Here is a 5,886-nt window from a genome sequence, read left to right as displayed (position 1 = left end):
CTAACAATGAATTTTAATGAAAGTCTTCTGTGCTATCATAAAACACTAAAGCTAGAATCCAACTGCAGGAACAGCATGTAATAATAACAATAATAATAATCATCGTATAATTCACTATATTAAATTTCAATATATTAATTATATTCTTATTATTAATAGTAATAATGGCCAAGAGCCGTGATGCTCAGCATTCCAGAAATTACTTGCTTTTTTTTTCAGACCAGATCCATTTCTTGAACTTACTTATTGTAGGGTTTTACTGGAAGTTGCACAACAAATGTACCAAGGTTTTCCTCAACCTGGTAATCTTTTTTTTTTTTTTTCTTAATTAACACAAACTGTAATAATTAACTGCAGGTTATTGGCCTGGCAATAGTCAGCAATAAAGTTTTGAGTACTAGATCAAGGCTCTGCCTCTTTTCTGGATCCTCAGCCCATATAAACAAAAACCACCCTTTTTTCTGATGTTAGGCTGTAGAAAATTAGCATGAAAAATTAAGTGGAAGATCTTATGGAAAAGGAAGGTCATTTTATGACACAAAATCTCTAGGCAAGTTGATTTTATGCCCAGGTTCAAACTCACTAGTCATAGGCATTCAAATGGCCAGGCCAGGATCTTCTGAGTTCCTCTTCATTGGTGATGAGAAACTGATTTTGCGATATGTCTTTTATATCATTGGGAGTGATCTTCTGCTTTCGCTGTTACCTTCCTGTTGGGCTGAGAGGAAGAGGGGCAGCACAAGTGATACAGGGCAATCTCGCTGCCATCTTCCTGTTGTTAGACTGCAGGATCTTCCACTGACAAGTTGTAGTTTTTTCAGGCTTGTCCCAGGCTTGAAAGAAACAACTCATTTCTCAATTTGGTTAATTTAGAAACAGCATTCTTTGTGATCAATACAGGACATTTGGTGTCTGCTGTTTCTTCAGCTGTTTTTGTACACACACATGCGTGTGTTCATATATCATTCACACCAATTGTAGTATTTCTCTTGCAAGGCCCGAGAAGGTCTCCTGTTTTAAAACATTGTTGCTCATGGGAAAAATATCAGACTTGGCACAATTTCAAGCCCCTGCCAAAATTACTTGGCAAAGACGCCCATACAGTGTCCAAGAGCCTACATCAAAGAGAAACCCTTTTTTTTTTTTTTTTTTTTTAAGGCACAGATGTGTGGGAGTATTTGAAGCACTGCTATTAAACTGTCATAAGGAACAGAGTTATGTTTGCACCTTTCCTGAGTCACCCCAGGCTCACCTGTGTACTAACTGTGTCTGTTCGGCTGCTCTGAGTACCACAGTGCACAAAGCAGTGCTTTTTCACCTGTGGAAAAAGAAAGACCCCACTGCCTCCACCTGATCAACTCTAATCTGTTGCTAGAGGCTGGGGGTCATGGCAGTAGCTCTTCCAGCTGGATGCACAGCTGTCCTTGCAGACATCTTCTCCACCACAGTGCTTGATTTAGTGGAGCCCTTCCTCTGCCAACTAACAAACCAAAGCCCAAGCTCCACCACTACCTTGTTTCAACATTTTCTTTGTCTTCTAGGACCCATAAGTAGGTCTCAAGTCACTTAAATTTCCCTCTACCAGCCTTCCCCTTTGTGTTTTGAGTAGAGAATGGGTTCCCTCTAAAGCAGATCAGGTCTCCAGCAGCTAACCCGCTACTTGTTTGAGACTGACGTACCTACACCATTCACACACAATTTTATTTTTATGAGGAAAACATGTTAGCAAGTCTGCTGTGACCACTTGCCTTCACAATGGTTGAGGGGATTTCAGAGGGAACTCCAGAGAACAGCAGACTACATAGCTTAAAACAAATTTATCCAGAAGTGCCTTGTGTCATCAAAATGACAAAAGCAGGGAAGTCCCAGGGACATCTTCCTGCCTTTATTTTATGAAAATCAAGGGGACATTTTTGTGACTTCAATTATATTTTATATTAGCTCGCTCTGTAACTCATGCCTACTGAAGTGGAAAAGTTCTATATTTATTCAAATTTTTCTGCTTCTTCAATGGGCTGGGGCAGCTTAGAGAAGAAAGAAGGAAACAATGAAAGGGTCTGGAAAGTAAGAGGAGGAAGAGAAGGAGGATACTAGAGCTGAGCAAGCAAAAGATAGTTTTGAAGTAGTAGATGAAGGCTGGAGGTAACCTCAGGGCAGACAGAGGCAAATGGAATGTACTCCAGGCAGACCAGCAATGGCAGAAAATTAAAAATATTTTTATGTTCATAGAAGAACAAGACACAGAAATCCCTTTCTGCCCTATTCTGTGCTCTCCTGTCAACCGTTTCTTTTTACAATGGCTTGGCTCAGCTCAGTGTCATGGTTTAGGCCCAGATGACCAAAGCACCACACAGCTGCTGCTCACTCCTCCCTCTCACCAGTGAGATGTGGAGTAGAATCAGAAGAACAAAAGGTAAAACCTTGTGGGTTGAGACAAGGGCCGAGAGGGATCACTCACCCATTACGGTCACAGGCAAAACAGACTCAACTTGGGGAAAAAAAGTCACTTTAATTTTTCACCAATCAAACCAGAGTAGGATAATGAGAAATAAAACCAAATCTTACAACACCTTCCTCCCCACCGCTCCCTTCTTCCCTTAACTTCACTCCCAATTTCTCTACCTCCTCCCCCCAGCAGCACAGGGGCAGGGAATGGGGGTTGTGTTCAGTTCATCACACACTGTCTCTACCACTCCCTCCTCCTCAGGGGAGGGCTCCTCACACTCTTCCCCTGCTCCAGCATGGGGTCCCTCCCACGGGAGACAGTCCTCCACAAACTTCTCCAAAGTTTGTCCTTCCCACAGGCTGCAGTTCTCCACTAAATTCTCTGGTGTGGGTCTCTCACATGGGGTGCAGTCCTTCAGGCACAGACTGCTCCAGTCTGGGCTTCTCATGGGGTCATGACCTCCTTTGGGTGCAGCCACCTGCTCTGGCGTGGGGTCTTCCATGGCTGCAGGCAGATCTCTGCCCCACTGTTATCCTCCATGGCTGCAGGGGCACAGGTGCTGTCTCACCATGGGCTGCAGGGGAATCTCTGCTCCATCATCCCTCCTCCCCCTCCTTTCCTCACTGACCTTGGTGTCTGCAGTGTTGTTTCTCCCACATCCCACTCCTCTTTCCGCTGCAGGATCCCAGCAGGTTTTTTTCCCCCCCTCTTAACTACATTGTCACAGAGGCAGATCCACCATCACTGATGAGCTCGGCCTTGGTCAGAGGCGGGTCCAGCTTGGATCTGGGAAAGCTTCTAGCAGCTTCTCACGAGAGCCAGTCCCTCACCCCTCCCCCTGCTACCAAAACTCCGCCACACAAACCCAATACACTCAGCGATCTCTGCCAAGTTTTGTAAAGTACTTTGAACATCACCTTCTCTGGAGCTGGTGGTGGCTGAGCTGACACTAACTCTGGCATGACAAAGCCTTTGAAGTTAGTGAGAAAGAGAGTAAGTAGAGACTTCTTGTGCTAAAATCTGGAGAGTTTTTTGTTCCTTTCCTTTTATTTCTTCACCTGCAATACACCCTGTGTGCTGGTAGAAGAGGCAATCTGAAATCCTTTCTGTCACAAATGAGGTCTCTCTTTTTATGCTCTCCTTTGCCTTCTGGGTGGACACACTCTGCTGATAATATATTTCTTGGTTCTTCCCTAGATTTCTAGACCAATCACCTCTTCTAAGCAGAACTATTTGAGCCAGCAACCAGTGAAACTTGTACAGGTTTAAGGAAAATAATACAATACAGCCGTTGCAAGTTGCAGTTATTTTACAGGGAAAGAAAATAAAGTGTTAGAAGATGACTGGAGTCAGTGACACTGACCCTAAGTTTTACAGGGCATGTTGCCTGCTGGAGGCTTATGTCAGGACTGCTAGGCTCTGCTGATCCAACTCCTTTCTGGCTCTGCTCTTATAAATTAGCATATCCCCCTTAATAATCAAATTCAAGCAATGCTTCCTCAAGTCATGAATGCTCAAATAGGTCTACTAGGAGGTCCAGTCTAGCCCAGAGGATCTGCCACAAACTGTCATTTTGCTAGTGATTCAACCATGTGACTGGACAAACCACATGTTTTGTCTCTCTCAAACTTCTATAAAATAAGTAAATGCTAAATGGTTTACAGTTTGATATCCTGGCCAATTTTTTCCAGCACAAATTGCACCGTGCTTCTCAGCAAAGAAAGTTAACCATGTGGGTGGGGATAAAACCACAGAAAAGTTCTTGTGTCCCTTTATGTGGCAAGAAAGGGCTGGAAACCTACATTTTGTTTTGCTTTCCACCTCTGGAATAGCTGTGTAAAATGGAAAACACCTAAATTTAAACTTTGCTGTAAAAACAGGTTTGGTTTTAGAAGGCCTAAACAGGAGTGGGGGTTGTCGGGCATGATGCAGCAGTGCATCTTTAGTGCACCTAAGATATCCATGCCTAAGCTCACTCTCTCTTTCCTTCTCTTGTTTGCCAGTGAAACCTGTCAGTCTTTTTGTGTTGATGACTGTTCCTATCTCTCTCACTGATTTTCATTTACGTGCCTCTTCTCTGCATGAGGAGTGAGCATCCTGGCAGCCAGGGGCTGTAGATACCTCTGGTTGTGCAGACCTTCTCAGAAGTGTGCTGCATATTGCACAGACTAACAAATACACTTGCACCGCAGACACTGCAAATCCTAGTTTCCTAGGGATGAGTAACTGTGAGAAAATCAGGTTGATAGTCAAGAAACAAGGATACTCCATAAAAGTGAGATAGTCACTGCAATTTGTTATATTAATTTCTGCCATCCTACAGAGCCTCCTTCAGTGCTTGGGACAGGCACTTTAAAAAGAAAGCAAGCTTGGGCACTTTATTGGGATCTTGCTGGTGAGACTGGCTTTGGGACAGCTTTGGTCTCAGCTTTTTGTTTTGTTTTTCTTCTAAAACTGCTAGTGTTTTTTCCTTTCAGAAAGGAAACACCACAATTACTAGAAATGAAAAAAAGAATTAATTCCATTTCACCAGGAAGAATCAAAGAGCACTTCTAAAATCCTCCCTGAAGAGCAGTGAAAAACAGGTCACCTGTCCTGCAGAAAAGCAGTACTGGACTGCTTTTAAAAAGCCCTGAAGTGAGATATTCTGGAAAAATTGAGGCTTTTTCTGCTTAGTTGTTTTCTGAGTCCTTTGTGTGCATTTCATAACATTTTAATTTTCTTTCTCAATCACCAAAGCTAACCTTTTACTCTTAGAAAAACTGTGCTTTTGCACTGAGGATAAATCAGGTACTCTCTGCCAGGAGAACAGAGGTGAGGCCATTCCTCTCCCCCTCCTTCAGCAGACTGAACCACTCAGCTGGAGTACCACTGGTCGCTCTCTCACAGCACTGAGACTCCATATTTCCCTCTACGATTTCCATTTCCTGGGAAAAAGTTATCTTTGAAAAGCAGTAGTTAAACTCAACTCATATCTTCTTTTGTTGTTGTTTTTATACACGTATATTGATGGCTTCCAATCATAGCCACAATTGATCACATATGTCTCCATAACTACTATGGAAAAAACCCACAGATTTCTCTGAAAAAAAAATTAATGAGTATTTAATCTCAGAAAACTCTCATTCAAGGAATGCCAAGTTGAAGCCCTCCTTGCAACCTACATGCATGTGGCATGACAAACTTCAAGGCCAGCTGATTCAGCACATGATTTTCAGAATGCAGAGAACAGTTGTCCTTTAAATGCTGAGCAACTCTTAGTTAAAAACATCACTTGAGATTGAGTTCTAAAGGTCGCTTGGCCAAGAAGCCCAAGATTGTTTTCTAAAGGTTCATTGACCAAAAAGCCTACCTGCAGAAAATGCAGCACCCTCAGGAGGCAACCCTGGGCAGAACTTGTCAGAGGAATTTTGGCAGCCTAGATACCTTCCCAGGTACCA

The sequence above is a fragment of the Pterocles gutturalis genome, unplaced genomic scaffold, assembly GCF_000699245.1.
Source record: "Pterocles gutturalis isolate BGI_N339 unplaced genomic scaffold, ASM69924v1 scaffold33598, whole genome shotgun sequence".
In the NCBI taxonomy this organism is placed as follows: Eukaryota; Metazoa; Chordata; class Aves; order Pterocliformes; family Pteroclidae; genus Pterocles; species Pterocles gutturalis.
This window is presented reverse-complemented; position numbering follows the sequence as displayed.